A 21526-nucleotide genomic window follows, 5' to 3' on the forward strand; every position below is an offset into this window, starting at 1 on the left:
TTTGATTGTGAACTACCTGGATGACTTGAAAGGAGCAAAAACTCCCATAAAGGTCAAGAAAGTATTCTCCGAAGTACAAATTTCGCCAAATTTGTGTGGCTTGCACGTGTTCCTTCCAGTTAAATGGTATTTGTTTGTGCTTTATTCGAGAGATTTTACTTTTAAAGTGACACAAGCGAAATTAGATGAAATTTTCACGCTTGCCAATGACTATAGCCATACGCGAGCAGCCTATTTAAAAGATGTCCATACCATCATAAGGAAACTAAATTCGTAGCCGTATGTGTGCAACCAGGCAGAATATTAATTAGCATTATTTCTTATCTGGTTACGAACATGAATAGTTCTCATTGACTCAATGTATACCAACAAAGTACACCCCCCCCCCCAAAAAAAAAAAAAACCAAAAGAAAAAAACCCCACAACAACAACAAAGAAAACCAACAAAAGACCTCATTCGGTTTTTGCCCAGATATGATGGGGTCTCCATGTTGTTATAAAATGAGATGTCTGACCATTAAGAAATGTCTTCATATGATGCTTTGTGACAGGGCTGATGCTTTGTGATAGGGCTGATGTTTTGTGACAGGGATGATGCTTTGTGACAGGGATGATGCTTTGTGACAGGGCTGATGCTTTGTGACATGGATGATGCTTTGTGACAAGGATGATGCTTTGTGACAGGGCTGATGCTTTGTGACATGGATGATGCTTTGTGACAAGGATGATGCTTTGTGATAGGGATGCTGCTTTATGGCAGGGATGATGCTTTATGACAGGGATGATGCTTTGTGACATGGATGATGATTTGTGACAGGGCTGATGCTTTGTGACAGGGCTGATGCTTTATCCTAAACAACTGTGATAGCATGTCCACATTAAAGGTGATCAATTCCATTTGCTTGTGGGATTCTTTTCACCAGTCATTTCTTACAGATATAAACTATCCGGTTACAATACGCGAATTCCTTTTTAGGTCTTGATACAGTCCCTGACTGCTTATCCAGACGGTATTTAGGTCCTGACTACAGGACTTAGTCGAACAGTAGAGTACGCGAATGTTCTAACATTGTACGAGTTAAAAACATTTACATACAAATTGTATTTTATATCCTACTATTTTAATTTTTTAAAAATATATTTGATTAATATGCAAGGAGTTATTTTGAAAGACCAGGCAGCAATTATATTGCTTTCAAAACCGATTTTCAAAAAATCACCAATCTTCTGGTTGGTATATAGTCTGTAAATTTAGTGTTTCTGTCCTTTGTGAGATTTTGGGATGTTTAAGTAAGGATCAAAAGTCAAAAGGTCTTTGAGACTGATTTTTGCAGAAGGAACCTCAAAGTACCGAAAGTTCAGTATATAATTTTACCTTTTATTTTGTAATTTCTTTAAATTATTAGACTTCCTAGTCGACATTAATACGCTGTGTATTATAAGTACAAATGTGTTTGTACTAGTTCCCAGAAATCGATTGTTTCCACCAGAAACTACAAAGCAAGAACAGATGTGAATACCTATTTCTTTTTCATGAAATTGAGTTGTCTAAGACCAACTCTTTAAATCTTAGTCTTTTATTAAGGTTATTTCAAGATCGGAGCATCGTCTACATTCCAAAAGCTCTACCAATAACCCCGGCCTCATTTGCATTACAAAGCTCTACCAGTCACTCCATTCTCATTCACATTCCAAATCTCTACCAGTCGCTTCAGCCTCATCCACATTCCAAATATTTACCAGTCATTCCAGTCTATTCAACATTCCAAAGATTTACCAATCGCCCCAGCCTCATCCACTTTCCAAAGCTCTACCAGTCATTCCAGCCTCATCCACATTCCAAAGCTCTACCAGTCATTACAGTTTCATCGACATTCCGAAGATCTACTAATCAATCCACTGTCTTCCACATTCCAAAGATCTACCAGTCTCTCCAGCTTCATTTACATTCCAAAGTTCTACCAGTCACTCCAGCCTCCACATTAAAAATCTTTAGCAAGCATTCCAATCCTCATCCACATTCCAAAGATCTAACAGTCACTCCAGCTTCATCAACATTCCAAAGATCGACCAATCAATCCAGTGTTTTCCACATTCCAATGCTCTACGAATCACATCAGCCTCATCTCATTCCAAAGATTTACCAGTCACTCCAGCTTCATCTACATTCCAAAGCTTTATTAATTACTAGATCATCCTCCACATTTCAAAGCTCTACACATCAATCCAGCCTTATCTACATTCTAACGATCTACCAATCACTCTAGCAATTCTGACCCCAAGCATGCACCTTTATGGTGCTTATTTTTTATGCTGATAGTTGTTTGTCCCAAATAGACGAAAACAATAGAATTTGGGCAACGAAATCAAACTATCTCAATTAGCTAAATTTCAAGCTATCTTCTTTGTCCAGTCAAGACTTGCAGAGACCTGGATCAGTTTAGTTGAAGATAGCCCTCAAGCACCTGCGTGTCGTATTCGTGAGTGCTCCGGTCACTTCAGATCAGTCACTTCTTATGTTACGTGTTTAGGCTCGAATAAACAGTAACACAAGAAAAAATTAAAACAACAAGCTTTGAAAAATTTTAAAAAATATTTATTTCTCTGGAAAATACTGTAAAAATGAAGAAAAAAAACTTACGGTTTTAGGATTCAGATCCAAAAATAATCAAAGAAAAATCCACGAATAAAAGTTTAGAAGTCCTAATATCGAAATGTTCTAATGAAATCAAGTTCGAGTCCCGACAAACAATCCAAGATGGAAGGCGGTGATGTATGCTGTATCATGTATTGTGTTGTAGTCTACAGTTCTTTGTAGAAACACAAGAACACACAGGTGCTGGAAATCCGAATACAAGTTTTAAGAAATGTGTTTGTTCAAGAATTCTGTATGAGCACAAAAATAGTTCCAGGGAATCCAAATAATCTGATGAAAAATTAACATATAACTCGAAAACTGGCTACAACAGAAGGAAACAACTTCAAGCGTTTTTAAGCCCAGACTGAGTGATTTCTCTCTAAGCATCACTATTAAAACTAAGTAATGCGCAATTTAGGAAATGCCCAATTGCAAAATAGATGATCACGTGATCGTGTTTACATATGAAAAATCACGTATCCCCAGTATGACCTAGAAAAAAAACAATCATTTTACTCCGAGAAAAAAGGTTCTTTACTTCACTAAAACTATTAGAAGTCGAGGGTCACGTAACCAACACAGCCTCGATCTCAGCCTTATTATTCACACAATAAAATAAATAATAAGAAAACTTGTTCACTTAACTGTTACTACTTTTGAATTAAGGTCGGGAACAAGATCTGTCTTATGTGTTTACAAAAATGAACAGTCAAGGTCAAACTATTTTCTAGAAAATGTATCGAGTTTCTAGTAAACAGTACTACATTATTTTGACATATAATGATTTTAAAAAATAAAAAGATTTTAAAAATTACAAAGAATTAAATCAGATATAAATTAAATCAAATATACATAATGCACCAAATTCCACTCTTTTTAAAGTGCAATGTGACAAATGTTGATAAAAATGCGGACACATATTTCTTCTACAACTTTGGAATTAGTGGTACAAAATAAGCGTTTAAATCAAATGCGGCCTTTTTAAAGTAAATTTAACTTCATCCATTTAATGAAGACTGATTAAATGACAACACAAATATTTTGTTTAAATTTTAAGCAAAAACATTTATATTTGAGAATAAAAACCCGCAAAAATAGAAAATGAATTTAGCTGTTGATTTTCCTTTCTTGTCAGAAAACTCAGTGTCTTTCTCGATTACTATACCCTCTGACTCATGGCAAAGAAAGTTAAAGGTATTGGAGACACGGCTGGGGAGGTCTTTCTGGCTATCGAACCAGTAATCATTCTACAGCCAGAGAACCAGTCTATTCAAGGAAGAATAAACAAATTGAGTAGTAAATGTTGTGTGATGCACACTGTGAGTAGTATATCTTTTTTTCAGTATTAATTTCACAAAGTGTTATCTATGTATCATAGTTGAGAAAAAATATGTTTTATGTTATTTAGATATACGTTGTATTTAGTGTCCTACTGATAAAATATCATATGAACTCTGGGGGAGAGGCTATGTTATTCCAACTGTAAATGAATGGAAGCATGTGTGTTGTGCGTGCCTCTCTAATACAGATTTGTGTTAACTACGATAAGTTCTATGGGAAATTAATTAGTGGACCGATCTTTCTATGGGTCACAATTTCTGGGTTGCATAAAATAAATTCAGTCTACTATAATTACACATTCAGTCCAATGCCATCAGTAAATCAGTACATTTAATCACATTGATTCGAATTCCTGTCAGAAATATAAATTTGATTTAGGCTCTTATGCCTGTGTTTGGCAAAGAATATGCTTGCAATAGGAACCGAAATAATTAAAATCTCCGTGTCCAAAGAGAAAATGCAGTTCCACGACGCTTGTCGTGTTTTCATGTAAGTCAACTGATCAGTATGGGGATTATTTGATATCAGGAATGGTAGTATAAACTTAAACATGTACGGTAACATGACTTTGTGACTATTTTTCACTATTGCTGTAGCACATCCCGATAATGTTGTGTGCAGTTAACTTTGAGTCGCATACCTCAGTTATGTGAACTAATATGTTGATAAAGTGAAATACCCAAAAAAACATAATTTCCTTTCTGTAAAAACCGATATTATTTTTGTTATACTGTATATATATATATATATATATATATATATATATATATATATATATATATATATATATATATATATATATATATATATATATATATATATATATATATATATATATATATATATATATATATATATAAAGTCAGAGAAAGAAAACTTAGAAGTCATGATCTACAACCAAATCACTGTTGTGAAGAAACTTCAGTTGACGAAATTTCTTCTAAATATAAACGTAACAAGTAAAATTGTCGTAAAAGGAAGAATCGTAAGCACTTTATAGCAAAAATAAATTCAACTGTTACTAACACAGTGGTCAATATCTCAAAGTTAGAACTTACGGAGGCAGAAATAAAACTTGTATTGAACGGTTTGAGTTTATGTCCCCGTCCAAAGACTTACGACAGAGGGAAGCTGATAAACAACACCGAAAAGTTTAGCCGCCGACTAAGACTCAATGTTCATTTTGCATTGCAGCCAATAAATGAATCAGAGAAAAATATATGGTGCGACCAACCCATATTCTGAAAGAAAAGTAATTGGACACCCACCAAAAAGTTCAATTCCAAATCTAGAAGCCTTTATCAACTCAGTTGAAAACGACACTTCCAGACACATCGACCATACTAACAAATACTCTAATTTGACAAAAGAAGAAACAGATGCCCTACACTCACTGAAAAGCAGAACAGACATCATAATTAAGCCTGCAGACAAGAGTTCTGCTGTGGTCCTTATGAATAGGGAAGACTACATTGGCGAAGCAAGTAGACAATTAAGTGACGCTAGATTCTACCAAAAACTAGACCATGATCCAATACTGGAATATGCAAAAACCATCTCTAATATTATTGACGGGAGTACCAAATCGGGCACATAGACCAGCAAACGAGAAACTACTTAAGCTCAGAAAACCCAAGGGCAGGTAGATTTTATCTTCTACCTAAAATCTACAAACAAGGAAACCCGGGTAGACCTATAATCTCGGGTAACGGGCATCCCACAGAAAGGATATCAGAATATTTGGATCATTTTATGAGACCACATGTCCACAAATTACCATCATATCTTCACAAATTACCATCATATCTTCAGGATACGACAGATTACCTCATAAAAAGAAAGCAAGCGAACCATTACTGGCAGATACATTGCTTGTTTCCCTAGACGTCACATCTTTGTATAATAACATACCGCACAACGAAGGGATACAGGCTTGTAGAGAAGCATTGGAAACAAGAACTGTAGACGATCCACCAATGCGCTTCCTAGTCCAGCTCCTGGAACTTGTCCTAACACTCAATAACATTGAATTTAATGAAGAAAACTACCTCCAAATCAAGGGAACCGCAATGGATACAAAAATGGCCCCTTCGTATGCTAATATTTTTATGGGAAAACTGGAGAGTAAACTTTTAGCATCGGTTGAATTTACACTATACCATTACGTACTCTTTATCGATGATATAGAAATGAAGTGGCAACATGGAAGAGAAAGTCTGGATGATTTCATATCAAAGGCAAAGAACTTCCATCCTTCAATAAAATTCACGGCAGATGTCTCCAACTTAAACCATGTTTACCTGGAAACAACAGCCAAACTGGTAGCAAAGAAACTCCATACAGACATCTACTCGAAACCAACCAGCAAGCACCAGAATCTACTCCCAACCTGTCATCCAAAACACTGCATTAGGAACATCCAATATAGCCAGGCACTGAGGATACGCAGAATTTGTTCCGATGATGAAACATTCCTGAAAAGGTCTGCAGAGCTATCTAAACATTTAATTTAACGAGGCTACGACAAAGACCTGATTACAGAGGCAACCCAAAGGGCTAATTAAACAAACCGCGATGACCTACTAAAAATACGGAAAGAAGTAGAAGGCTGATAGGATACCATTTATCCTGACCTACCATCGAGACAACCCCAAAGTAGGTAAAACCATCGGGAAACACTGGCCCATCGTGGAATCGTCGGACGTACTGAAGTTAATCCTCCTGAACAAACCTGTAGTAATCTACCGGAGAATAAAAATCCTCAAAGACATCCTAGTCAGGGCAATGCTAACGCCAATCACTAATCAAGACCACCCTAGTCAATCTGGCCCCTGTGGTGATAAAAGGTGCAAAAGCTGTCAACATATGATCGAGACTATGACATTTCCTAGCACAGTGACTAGAGAAAACCTAAACATACATGGTCCAAACACAACGTGCAAAACAGAGAATGTAATTATCTCATCACATGTAAGATCTGTAGCCTTCAGTATGTCAGAGAAAATGAAAAGTTACACAAAAGGATTAACTTGTATAGATCTGATTGGATCAAAAAGAAGCTGTACAGAAGCCCGGTTGCAGAAGGATTCTCTTCCCATGGCAACACTTTTCGTGATATAACACTTATTGCAATTGCTCAAATTCCAACTGGAGTTCTGAAACCAGGAAAAAAAGGAATCTTACTGCATACGCTGCCTTAGAACATTGAAACCAAGCGGTTTAAACGAAGAAGACTAGAAAAAGACAGCCATGCACAAATAAAATTATCTTTTGCAGTCGACACATTTTCTTCTAAATAATTCTCTAAATTTGCTTAATAGCCTAAAATTACTACTATAACAATGAACTATCCGGGATATAATTTGTGCTTAAATAAATTTACATAAAACAACAGATGTCGTTATGGCTCATCGATTTCTAGGTCAATAAAAATATTTTCCAGCATCCACAAGAAGATGAAAGAAGCTAGTTGAAACATAATAAATGTAAAGGTTTAATTCCTGTAGAAACCGACATTTAAGGTTTTGAAACATCGTTTTTTCTGTGTTTTATTTGTTTGTCTTGTCCATGTTTTGTATTTGCCTCTGAAAAAGACTCATCAAGAGTCGAAAGCGCTCAGGTTAGTTAGATATTAGTTGTGCACTGTTCGTTGTCAGTTTAGTTATATCTGTATGTAACGTTGCCCTCTTAGTAAGAGGGGTGGTAATTGGATTTGGCTGGCGTTATCTAGAGGATGACCTCCCTCGAAATTATAGCCCAGTGGGAGTGGTAAAATAAAATTTCAACAGAGAAATGAGCAAGAATATTAGGAAGAAATAATGCAATACAAGCCCCCCCCCCCCCCCCCCGTGTGTGTGTGTGTGTGTGTGTGAAGTGTCGAATTTTGAATTGCAGTGATCTTTAAAGTTGTATGCACTGAGTATTAAAATTTTATCGCAGTTAAGCCAGAAAAGTCTTTGTGAAGAGTCACTTCGACCTTTCTTCGTTCATCTACCCGCACCATGTCATTGTAAGCTTCAAAAGGGCAGCATTCCAACTCATTGAAATTGACTGTGGTATCTTAACACGGTCCTTATAAAGTAAACACTTGAACTACCAACCCTAACCGCTTGGTAGGAACCTATGTCCATTTATAATTTTTTCAAAGGGAACTTGTTACGCACCCTCGTTCACAGATTCCGAGTTGTCTAAACCTGATGAAAGGAATTATTCCTTTGGGAAAAATTAGGGACCGCTGCCTACGATTGGGCAGAATAAATTAAGGCGTACACTTTAGAAACAATCAGACTTTAAAGTGAAGACCTTAGTCGAAATTCTTTAGTCTGAAATTTCCTGAAAGTGGAAGAGAGTCATTACTCCGGGCAGGTGCTCAGGTTAGTTAGATACTAGTTGTGCACTGTTCGTTGTCAGTTTAATTGTATTTGTATGTAATGTCGCCCTCTTAGTAAGAGGGGTGGTAATTGGATTTGGCTGGCGTTATCTAGAGGATGACCTCCCTCGATATTATAGCACAGTGGGAGTGGTAAACTAGAATTTCAACAGAGAAATGAGCAAGAATATTAGGAAGAAATAATGCAATACGAGCCCCCCTCTGTGTGTGTGTGTGTGTGTGTGTGTTTGTTTGTGAAGTGTCGAATTTTGAATTGCAGTGATTTTTAAAACTGAATGCATTGAGCTTTAAATTTTATCGCAGTTAAGCCAGAAAAGTCTTTGTGAAGGGTCACTTCGACTTTTCTTCGTTCACCCCCCCCCCCCATGTCAGTGTAAGCTTCAAAGGGGCAGCATTCCAACTCAGTGAAATTGGCCGGGGTATCTTAACACGGTCCTTATAAAGTAAACATTTGAACTACCAACCCTAACCGCTTGGTAGGAACCTATGTCCACTTATCATTTTTTCAAAGGGAAATTGTTACGCACCCTTGTTCACAGATTCCGATTTGTCTAAACCAGATGAAAGGAATTATTCCTTTGCGAAAATTAGGGACCGTTGCCTACGATTGGGCAGAATAAATTAAGGTGTATGCTTTAGAAGCAATCGGACTTTAAAGTGACGACCTATGTTGAAATTCTTTAGTCTGAAATTTCCTGAAAGAGGAAGAGAGTCATTAGTCCGGGGTAGGCTAAAGAGAATAGTGCTTTCCTCGTTAAACAAGAAAGGGACCAGGTGGCCATCTTGTAAAAAAAAGGACAGGTTTTAGTGCTAGAACGCACAAGTTCTGAAAGAGAACAGCAATAAGATACGCACTTTTAGTTTCACGTAATATTCTATTATTTGATTGTTTGTTTTATGCAAATGTGTTTCCTATGACTAGGTTCCATATTATGTATCGTTTATTCAGTTTCATGAAAATGTGTTGATGCTAGAGTTGTTTTGCAATTTATTTTTATTCAATTTCATGGAAAGTGTTGATGCTAGATGTTATGACATTTACATTTTAATTTTACTGTTATTAGTTCATTGGTCGAATTGATTGCATGCGATCCAAATGTTCAAATGTGTAGGATTTCATAGGGTTATATGAAATAACTTTCCTTGTTTGTTAGGACGATACAGATCATCGTGAGCAGGGGGGGGGGGGGGCGGCGAATCGGACATTTTGTCCAATCGTCATTTGGCTTAATTAATACTTTCTGCACTCAGCGGATCCGGTGTCGTCAGCGCCCGGTAAAAAAAAAACGACGTCGTCGTCCTGGGGGTTGTCCGGAACGTCATTTAGTTTAATATACTTTCTGCGCGCCGATCCCAGTGTTGTCAGCGTCGGGTAAAAAAGCGCAACGACCGCGTCGATGTCATTACCCCCCCTGCTGCTAAGGGGCTATTTACAATGATCTTATAAACAGAGTGATCACTAACTCCTCCTCTTGTAGATCAATTAGGTTATTTGACTGATCGGTAAGTCTAAAATTAATTCTCGTTAAAAACCGATTATGGCATCGCATATAGACCGGATTAATCGGGCTCTCAACGATTAAGAATCCGGGAGGGGCTGTTGGTGAAAATGAATAAAGGATATACCCCTGTTGAGCTTGATTTGATTGCTTGGTATCTACCTGGTAACTCCCTTCGATAACATCACACACTAGATTGATTGCTATCACCGATGCGATATTTACGTTGTATGGAGCAATATGCCTACCACCATCTCCGTTATCGTGTTTGAGGATAGTTGATGGACCGAAAAAATCATTAAGAAACTTTCTTAGTTCTGGCGCGTTGTATCCTGGAAACTTGAAATTGGGTAAATCGGCTTCTGTGATATTATACTCGGTTAGGAATTCTTGTTTATTATTATTGTTGTTATCGGATATTATTTTAACGATTCGTTCATTGATATATTCCATGTCTGATATAAGTTGATTTAACACCTCAACGTGTTTTTGTGCTTTTGTTTTCCGTAGTTGTTCTAGTTGCAATCGGTAATTACGATTAATCTCGATAAAAGCATTATCGATATCATTTAAATTAATTGTGAATATGGTGAACGATTCAGGGGTTTTATCATGCTGAAAATACCATTGCATGGTATTCCTGTCTTGAAATATAAACCTACTGGGTAATAACGTGTTTTTCATAATAGACAAATTATCTCGATACCTGGGATTAATCTCATGATACGATTGCGCATTCGTGTGAAATTCCCGCGGACTTTCATGAGGTGGATTCTCGGGCCAACCTAGTATGGTTCTTATTGAACTGTTATAAATATCAACCATATACCCCGGTGTGCTTATTTCAATCGTCGACGATAACGTCGGTTCATGAACCGTAATATCGATTTTTGATTCTTTTCCTGTGATCGATTTTATCCTGCGTTGAAATTCTTTATTGATTTGTTCTATTTGGTATGACCCAGTTGGTATTGTAACCTCCTTCCAGTCTGGGGTCCCATTGGGTTTATTTATCCATGCAAAAACCAGCGAGTTATTAGGTTGTTGTCCGTTAAATGCTTCCGCTCGGATATTAGGCCAACTGTGATATACTCGCAATTTTGCCAGCGCTATTTCCTTCACTGGAATCGGAGAAGGGAAGTTTACACTGAATTCTGGCTTCGTTGATGTTATCGATATCATACTTGTTTGTACCGGAGTGGTGTTCTCCGCGATCCGTTGAAGTAATTGAAACCCTTCGGGGTTCAGCGACATTATTATTATTCGCTGTTTCTAGTGTTTAATTTCAACACCGAATATTAACAACCTGCTTGTTTTCAGGAGAATGTTTTGAGCCCATTGAAGTGGTTTCAGCGACGTGGTTTCCAGCTTCCAGTTGAAAATCCTCGATTTTTGACATCGCGGAGTCATACAACTGGACCATCGTGGAGAATTCAACATCGGATATAAACGAATTATCTATCGCCAACGAGATCAACCCGGATAATTTCGAGTACGCGTCGGTTACTATTTGATGTTTTACTGTATACTCGTTGAGTTTTTTCTGAGAACACGATGATATCTTTCTAGTGATTGCGTTGGCGACTCCAGCAATTGTTGTCGCCGCGGAGATAGCGATTGGAACAGCGATCGGGGCCATCATGGTCACCGTGGATAAAATAACACCGGTACCGGCTACTATACCTGACACCGAGTACACGACCGCGTCGATGGCGGTTATTTTTCGACGGTATTTTTTTTATTTTTACACGGTATTGTTCGGAAAGCGTTTTCAAATTCGCGGAGAATTCTTTTACGGTATTGAATCGATATTGATGTGACGTCGGTGATACCTCTGATTCAATTACCTTGGTGGTCATTTTTATTTTAAAAGAGCTAGTGTTTTTAATTACTTAGATCCGCTACAAATTCCACATACCATGTAATGTTTGCCCTGGTTAAATTTCTATCAACGGCATAAATTGTAAACGGTTCAGTTGCGTCCTTGTCTATAATTGTTGATATTGTATTGTTAAACCCGGATGAACTCGACGATAATATATTAAACTGCATCATTGAAACCAGTGTCAATCGATAAATACCCTTAACAGTTGCGGTTATATTTACTATATTCTGTGTAGGAGTCCAGATAAATGATCCATGCCGAATCGTGTATACTGTGTTGATGGTGTTCTCATGAGGGATTTTTATTTTTGTCATTTCCGGTAGTCTGTCTTTGATATCTGTAACATCAGCTCTGATTGTTCCTATTTCCTGTGTATGCGCGTCTATATTCCCCTTAATCGCTGCAACATTAGTTTTGATTGTTTCTATTTCCTGTGTATTCTCGGTCATACCTTTTTTGTTCGCTGCAACATCAAGTTTGATTGTTCCTATTTCATATGTATGCACGTCTATACCTTTTTTGTTCGCTGCAACATCAGTTTTGATTATTCCTATTCCCCGCCAATACGCGTCTACATTTTTTTTGTTCGCTTCAATATCAGTTTTGATTGTTCCTATTTCCTGTGTATGCGCGTCTACACTCCTTTTGTTTGCTGCAATATCAGTTTTGATTATTTCTATGTCCTGTGTATGCGAGTCTACATTATTTATGATAGTTGTAACATCAGTTTTGATTGTTTCTATTCTCCGTCCATGCGAGTCTACATTATTTATGATCGTTGCAACATTAGCGCCGATTATTTCTATTTCCCGTTCATGCACGTCTACACTCCTTTTGTTCGTTGCAACATCAGTTTTGATTGTTTCTATTTCCTGTCCATACGCAGTGATATCATTTATAGTTATTGTAATTTCATCCGGTTTGACATTTTTTCTACCAAAGAATTTATCAACGGCGTCATCAACCCTGTTAACATTTTTTCGTAACGAGGTAAATTGGCCCGACAGCGTTGTAAACTCCAAAATACTATTTTTTATCCCTACAAGATTCGGTTCGGTCACCGTCGGGGTCCCAAAAAAACTAGCAGTAGTGAGTTGTATACCGGTGACAGACTTTTGTATCCCCTCGGACTGATTTGCTTGCGCGTTAAATTTATCATAGAAATTTTTTAACGAATTCGACATGGATATATAATTGTCGCCCAGTGTATTTATTTTTCCATTTATCGTCAAGATGGATTCACCTGATTTAAGTCGTCCGTCGCCGGTATACAGCGCGATAGTGTTCTCGGCGGCATTACGCTGTCGTATTAAAACGTCATCCAGCGACACATTACTGGATTTCAATTTACCCTGGCGGTCTTGAAATACAACTATTTCACCTGGGTCAACACTGGTTAGATTTAACGTATCAGCGATTTCATCCTCGATTAGTTTTTTTATGTCATCGGTGGCGAGCGTTTCCGTGGATTCTTTCAGCGCCGAAACCGGTCGTCCCCAGATATCAATCATTATTATTGTAAAAAAACACAGTGTTTTTAATTAACCCGCCGGGCCTCTACGACCCCACTAGTGTATTCGTTTACAACCACATGAGGTGGTTTACGCGATGATGAAATCGCCGCGAGTACGTTCAATACCTCACGGCCGCATATCGGTGGGTCACTTAATTGTTGTGTTGGCAGCGTGGAATAAAAAACCGGGGCTGAACACGCCCGGATATACCGCATGAACTCGTTTGGCGGGGCTAGCCCGTATGAATCAAAATAGACGATCGCACGCGGATCAATTGCGTATGCAACCCAATGAGTTCCCGCTCCGGAGGATTTATCGAGGTTAATTATACCGGTTTCAATATTCCTTGGTTTTGTCGGTAATTGATCCCTCATAAAAACACATCTGAAGTTTTTTTTATCGCTAACGCGTTTGCGGCATCTATTAAATCAAAATTAGACATAGGAGTCATTGACTCTTGCGTTAATAAACGGTTCCCGGTAGTCTTAGACCCATCCCCGAGTACCATGAATACGGGGTTCCCGGTAGTCTTAGACCCTTTCCGGCTACGGGTCGTCCTCGTTTCTTTTTTTTATAGCCTTTCCCGGTTGCCTCCTTCAATGCCATTCCCGCCGCGGTACCAACGGCTCCTAACGCCGCCGCCTTCGCCACTGCTGGGGCCGCCGCGGCAATCAATGCTGGAATCGCAGCTAACAGCGGAAATATCCCACCGGTCTTTTCCATGTTTTTAATCGCTGCGGCCGAAAAATCTATTTGAACACCCTTTTTATTCTTCATTGCATCATTGAAATGTTTTATTTCACGCGCCGTCAACGATATCTTATGATTACCACCTGCCATCTGTGACGGCTTTAACGTTATTGTGGTTCCACATTGTTTAGCGGACTTTCATTGTAATTTCTTGACTTGACCATCGGTCAACTCTACACCGACAACACTATACGACATTTTTATTGTAAACGCGTTTGTGTTTTCAATTACATGTTTTCCACTGGTGCATCAACGATTCTCATTCGTCCACCAACACCTTCCAACAGCATTGATTTATCGCTGAGAATGACAGCAACCGCTCTATAATCAACACCACCCGGGGCTATACGAGCTCGGAAGTGTATATCAACGACGGACTGTCTCGTTAAATCAAGATGTTCCAGCGAAAAGTAATAAATCGGATACAGGTTTTTAAAATCAAGTTGTGATATTTGCAAACCGGTGTCAACGTTTTGATCACGACCCATATATGACAGCATCCGATGGTACACGCGAGCAATATGGTTGTTGTCGTAATTAAGCTGTATATCCTCGGATGGTTCCTGTTGTCCGTTTATTCTCAGCGAAACCTCCCTGACTCCTAATCGATCAAATATCATATGACTGCGTTCTTGATTACCCAATCGATCCATATTCTGTAGCGCTATAAATATATGAGGCGGGGCTGAAACGCCTTGTTTTGATGCCAGGTGCCATGTAAATGTATCAGCGACATTATCCTCTTTAGCATCAGTTGTTACCGCTAGCCAACTTAACAACGATTTTCCCCCCTGTTCCATAAATGATAACAATCGTGCTTCCATGGTAACTGATGGAGTCAACACCGGCATCCACAATGCTATTTTAGTTAAAACGACTTTACCGGCAGCGACACCAGCAGCACGCCATATTGCATTGTTATCATCGCCCCTTCGCGTTAGCGCGATTGTATGCTTAGCCCCATAGATAACTTTTCTGACATTTCTACAAAATCCGAATATGTGATGGAGTGGAATCGCGCATGAAAACTGTCGGCGTTGTCCTTGTAATGTTGCTACTCGTGTTGCAAACCCTAGATTGAAATTATCGTTAGTACTTTTTATAACAGTGAAATCAGCGCCTGGTCTTGCCCTGCGGTCTGGGTTGGCTGCTTCAGCTTGATTAGCAACTGAAGTATCTTGTGGTGTCAGCACGTTAATGTACTGAATATGATCAGCGTTATTAGTGGTGTCCTTTGCGAACATCATAGATGGGCCCGCCGATCTTGTATAATCATCTGAGTATCTTGCTAGCCCAATTATCGTCGTTGCAACATCAACCTCGCGTTCTATTGATTCAATTTCTCGCCCGTCAATAAGATATCTGGCACTCTCAAATAACGCCATGATGCCGTTGTTGACAAAGCCAACTCGAACACGAGGGTCATTTGCGTATGGTGCATTATCGGCAGCATTTGTTACAAGTTCTCCCTCAATTTCGATAAACGCTTCACACGGCAAAAAGTATTTACTGGTATCTTGGACTTAAAGTTCAATTCGCGATCGTAGGTCGGCTTGTGGTGGTTGATAGGAATAAAATTGATAATCACGGACAGAATCATCCCTGCGCACTGGGGCGTCCATATCAAACGCGGGATCAGCGGTTCGCGCAAACATTTTATTATTTATCATGTTGACGTTTTCAATTGCGAAACTCTTTGAGTGGAAAATCTACGATTTTCATCAACGTCGTTTTCGTCGTAAATTCTTTAAGCCACTTCCCGCTATCGCGTTCATGAGCGCGTTGGTTGTTGCATCGGTGGATGGCTTTGCCGCCAACGACTCTAGTTTTTCTTCCACGGCGTTATTTATTACTTTACTGACATTTGCAGGCATCACTGTCGTTGATGGCATCACCGGTGGTTTCTGTTTTCTTTTTCTCACCAACGATGCTAGTTTATCTCGTGCGGCAGAAAACGCCTTTCCGGCAACATCGATTCCCCTATCACGAATAACATCAATAGCCTTCATTCCTAATTGTTTGGCTAACGGCGCCACTTTTGGAGCCATTCTTGTAAATAACCCCGCAATGGTGCTACCGAGACCGTCTCCGTACCACGCGCGGTATACAGGCAATCGTGAGTTTACCACGTAGACGCTGACTGGTTTATCATGGTTGTAGTGTATAATCATCTTTATTATAAAAACACCAGTGTTTTCCAATTAGTGATTGGTCAATCGCTGTAATGACCGTGGTCATCAAAACCGTCCACGAGTTCGTCTATGAGCGTTCGATATACATTAATGTCCATGATACCACCGGCAAATAACCGCCTGCAAATATCAGCGGCCTCATTGATTATTTCCGGAGAGTTATTTCCGGCTCGTTTTCCTCCGATTAGTACTTCCAGCCGTGATATATCACTGAGAACATTACCAGGACATGAAATGTCTTTACCAACGGAGTATCCTTTTCCGTGCTTTGGTCTTTTACTTTTTACTTTATCGTGGAATATTATATAATTATTATCACGCGGTGGTAATACATTTTTATATTTACTTGCCAAATACACTATTCTTGTCCAATCCTTTAACGACTTTATATTTTTCTCGTAATCGCTATTGATATACATCTCTCGTGAATCCTTATCAAAATTTATGGCAGTAAAATTAACTAATCCTTCGTAGCTGTTGAAGGCTCTAATTTTATCTATTGCGGACTTTGTAAGTACTTTAGAGGGTATATTCTCCTTTATCTCTATTTCTTCCGGTATTTCTTCTTCTGGTTCTCTTGCGGTGGCGCCTAGTTCTTCTTCATCGGCCATTGTAACATAAGGTTCTTGTGGGTCCGTTATAGCGAGTGGTGGCGGCCTCTCCCTCCGTTGGTGTGTTGTAGCAACCGCTATTTTCGCAGGAAGTGTTTTCAGAGACTCTTTTGTTTGCTCGGTCTGAGCCGCTATCTTTTCAAGCGCACCGATAACGGGCACAGTTGCACTCGTTATCGGAGCAAAGAGTTGTTCACTTCCAACAGCAAAATCAGTTTGTAGTTGTTGCCGCGTTTGAAGTTGTTTTCGGACACTGTCTCGTAACGGTATGAACTTTTTAAGCGCTGCTAGCCGCTCTCTGGCTAGCCGAGTAGTAAGTGATTCGAGTACCATTATTGCAAATTGCTCCGTAATTTCTAATTTCCCTGTGACAGCCGTTACCACGACCTATCGGGGGGAAAAAAAATGTATACAACGTAAAAATTCACTTCCGTACGCTACATGCCAGGCTCCACGGAGTTTTCGTCTATAATCCTTCTAATGTTTTTGATCTTACTAGAAATCTCCCGCCGTCGTTCAAAAGCCTGTCCGAGTTTTTGTCGTATTTTTTCAACGGTAGTAAACAATCCAATAAATGCATTTACATCATTGCCATACAGGTTTTCATTGATCGTATATTGTAATCGCTTTATAAAAGAATACTCACGTGGCAAGGTATATCGACCTTTCTTTGATTGCTCGTTAATAATTTCATAATCGGACAATATTTTTTGGTTATCAAGCTTATCAGATAATACAATTCCTTGATTTTTTAATTTTGAAATCTCGGTTAATATATTATTGATGTCTTCGATATTCATATTCTTATAAAACATCTTATTTCTAAATAAAAAAATTATTTTACAAAATGAACCCTGCGTATCAATCCCGAGGTGTGTTATCTAGTATGAAGTTGAAACAGACAATTCGTCATGGTGACCTTGTCACGGTGACCTTATAATCGGAGGATTTATTTATATACGAAAATCGAATTCTGTGACCCGTCTTTTTTGATATCGCTGTTTGATATACTCGTTCTGCTACTTTTCGTACTGAGGCTCTACAAATGTCGAAATATTTTCCTGCCTCATTCATCGACTGAAATATTTTTTCCTCGTGCGTTGATGTATCAAACGATTTGACCCCCCTTGCTTGCTTTGAGAACTTACCAGTTTGGCCTCTTTTATTATTTTCACTCTGAGAGATGGCTTGCAGATTACACAGTCTGTTATTTTGAGGACATCCATCAATGTGATCAATAACAAGACCGTCGTTGATCAATCCGTTAAACGCTTCATAGATTATTCTATGAACGTAATAGCTTTTTTTCCCGGCACCAAACATCAAATACCCCTGATTATTTACGGTACCAACCGGCTTCTTCAGTCTGCGGTTTCTAACAACGCCGTCGCGAGATGCCTCGTAATTAACGAGCACAGGATGCGGCTGAAATTCTTGGTTCATTTGTATAATAATACTACTTGTCTAATTCATTATTTGGTTTAATTATAAACCTTTCAATGTAGTCCTGAGGAGTTTTGATGATTTTGTCCTTGACGGAGTCAAGGACGGAGTCAATGACGGCGTTTTTTATTCGCTTGTCATAATAGCGTTTTAGTTCCCTGTATCGCTTTCCGCCACAATTGATACATAATTGTGATTTTCCTCTTACACCAACGTGGCAAACCAAGCACGGGAGGGGACCAAGAGAACCATTACGAACGCTTTGTAAATGATACCCGCAGAATTCACCTCTACATGATTTATTGCACGGGGTTGTCGACCCAATCATCAACCATTTGCAGTGATTCATTATACTATATTCTTTCATTTAAATACTTGTTTTAATTATATGAAGGAGTTCGAGAGATTAGCAGCAATTAAGCCCTGGGAAAATATTAGGTTTAATCTCAATAGAGTCCTCAAGGACGCACCAAAAGCGTTAATAAACGATAGAACCCTGTTGAATAAAATACGCGATTGTATCAATGAATTCAAGCGTGATGGTGCATCTCATTGTTGGTCAACATTTCGAATTGATGGTGTTGTTGATGCTACCATGAACGACAACCGCGCAGCAACGATAATATCACACCTTGACGGTAAAAAGTATTTTTTCAGAGTAAAATTCATTGTCCGGGTGGAATCAGGTAATTGGATCATACGTGATAAATTTGAACCGGTTCTCAGCGACAAGAAATCAGTCATTGTTAGCCGCGACTCCAAGCCAGGGCTGTTAACCGGAATTGACAGACCATACTATGAACGAGCGTATCCTGAAACAGCAGTTGTCTATGGAATATACCCGTTAAATAAGAAACCTGATATCGGAAAACTAGCGCCGATGAAACAGTCAACGGGGATAAATTGTGTAGCAGAACGAGTAATAGAGCATTTTACAAATGCGTGTCGAGGAAATAAACTGACCGATTTACGACGTAGCAAAATAAACCAATGGGAGGAGACAGTGCGCGAGCGAGGAGCAACCATCAGCGACATTGCAAGATTAGAAACGTCGTTGAGATTTCCAATAACCGTTACAACGATAACCGGTGAAGTAATATACGAATCAAAGTATAAATCAAAGGGAGCCCCAATCAAAATTATTGATCATAACGAACACACGTGGACGCCCGCGGTCACAATATTTCCACGGGATAGAACAGTAAAGTATATCCCGGGGGAATTCCTGGGAGAGGATGGTTTTCTCGCGGAGAGGAAACTATTTGATGCTATTGCCTGCTTGTGTAAAAACGACCCTGTATCAGTGTGGTTACTTCGCAGCGCTGAAAACAATGCGGATACCTTTGATCAGTTTGTAAGACCAAACGGTGAATTATATCGCACTGAAGCGTTTCACAACAAGATGAAAAAAACCGCCATGGAATTTGAAGAGCATGATGAACAACTGCTAACAAATTGTTTTACGATTCCATCGGTTGCGGCTCATGTTGAAGCAAGGAAAAATGCGTGGAGACCAACGCGCAAGGAATTTCTACCGGATGTACAATCCAGTTGTTTGGAATACTATCACGGTGGACTATGGAACACTGAATACAACCGCGACGCTATGATTTCCGTTGATATGGTTGCCTGTTATCCAGCGAGTTTTCTCGGGTATGGATCCGCCACTGAGTACTTTAAACGATTTGGACACCCCAGACATGAAATGACTCGTGTTGCTATTAATGGACCACTGCCTGATTTTGATTTAACCGGATTCGCTCGCATAGTATCATTTGAATTCGCGGCAGGACTTCATCGCTGTTGTTATATTTGGATCGGTAGACACATGGCTGAAAAGAGATGGCTTCCAATAGCGCTGCTACGGTTTATGACTGATTGTAGCATGCTTGTATCGTTGATTGTCAGCGACGCAATAATATCATATCGGGCGCAGACTGAAGTCTGGTTACCAGAACCAGAGCGTCTAGATAGCATAATTGACGAATCCAGAAAACACATTGATGCCGACGAGGAATATATCATCGAATGGTCCAAAAAGATATTCAAAAGATATTCAACCAACGAAACCGCGAGGCAAAAGATCTCGGTAGAAGAATAATTGGTAAGTTCACACAAGGTGGAAAAAACTGCGACCACAAACGATATTGCTCACGGCTGATTATAGATGACGCAGAATATGATTTCGTAATCAAGGACGCAGTGGCAAAAAATAGATACGTGAACTGCAAAACAGCTTTCTTGTCCAATGGAACAAAGTTGGGTACAGTTGTTACCTACAGCGATGGAGACAGCCCGGCATATCCACATTTGAGGGCGTCTATGCTGGGTTACGCCGCTATCAATTTATTCTCGATGATAAATAGATTTCCCGACACCGCGGTTAGAGTTGCGATTGATTCATTTTACATAGACGTAAAGTATAAGGGAAACATAGCCGAGTTTACTAGTCCGGACGAGAGTTGGGGTATATGGAGAATTAAAAATGAAATACGACGCGATTATTCCCCGTCAGCAGATGTCACCGTTGAAAATAATCACTTACGCGGTGATAATCTATCAGAATGGTCCAATGCACCACCGTGTTCTGATCCAATTTGTAGATATAAAACAGTTTATTTAAGCGGCTGTGGCGGGTCAGGAAAGACGACTCGGGCAATTGAATTATTTCGAACGCGGGCAAGTATAATCGTGCTTACACCGACCCATAGACTAGCGCGAGAGATAAAACAACGAAATGTTGACGCCGTTACTTATCACAGCTTTTTTCGATACAGCGGCGGTGAGTGGACTCCTGACCGAATGGGGGAAAAATTTATTCCTGAGGTTATCATCTGGGATGAGATATGTACTGTTTCGTTAGATGTTTTACAAATGTTTCTTGAGTGGTTGCTGCGCGCGAATACAGCGGTGATAATGTGCGGAGATCATGGCCAACCACCACCATTTGTCGGCGAGGGTCCACATGATTGGTTAAAGGGTTTTGTGGACTATTATGAAGAAACCGATACTGATTACCGAGCACTTGATGAACAACTGCGCGAGGTTAAAAAATTAATCAGATTACAGCCGGATAGAGTTCAATGTGAAATAATCCGCGAGGTGATTCCGGAAACGCCGTTAAATGAATTCTGGGAAACATGGAGACCAAACGATTTGATTAGAACGAGTAGAAAGATAGTCAGAGACACACTTCAGCGGAAGTTGTTTACGTTGCATAAGGAAAAGTTTCCAACGCGTCCAGTGCCGTTATGTTATAGACC

Source organism: Sinohyriopsis cumingii, chromosome 4, assembly GCF_028554795.1.
Source record: "Sinohyriopsis cumingii isolate HCF-2022 chromosome 4, ASM2855479v2, whole genome shotgun sequence".
Classification (NCBI taxonomy): domain Eukaryota; kingdom Metazoa; phylum Mollusca; class Bivalvia; order Unionida; family Unionidae; genus Sinohyriopsis; species Sinohyriopsis cumingii.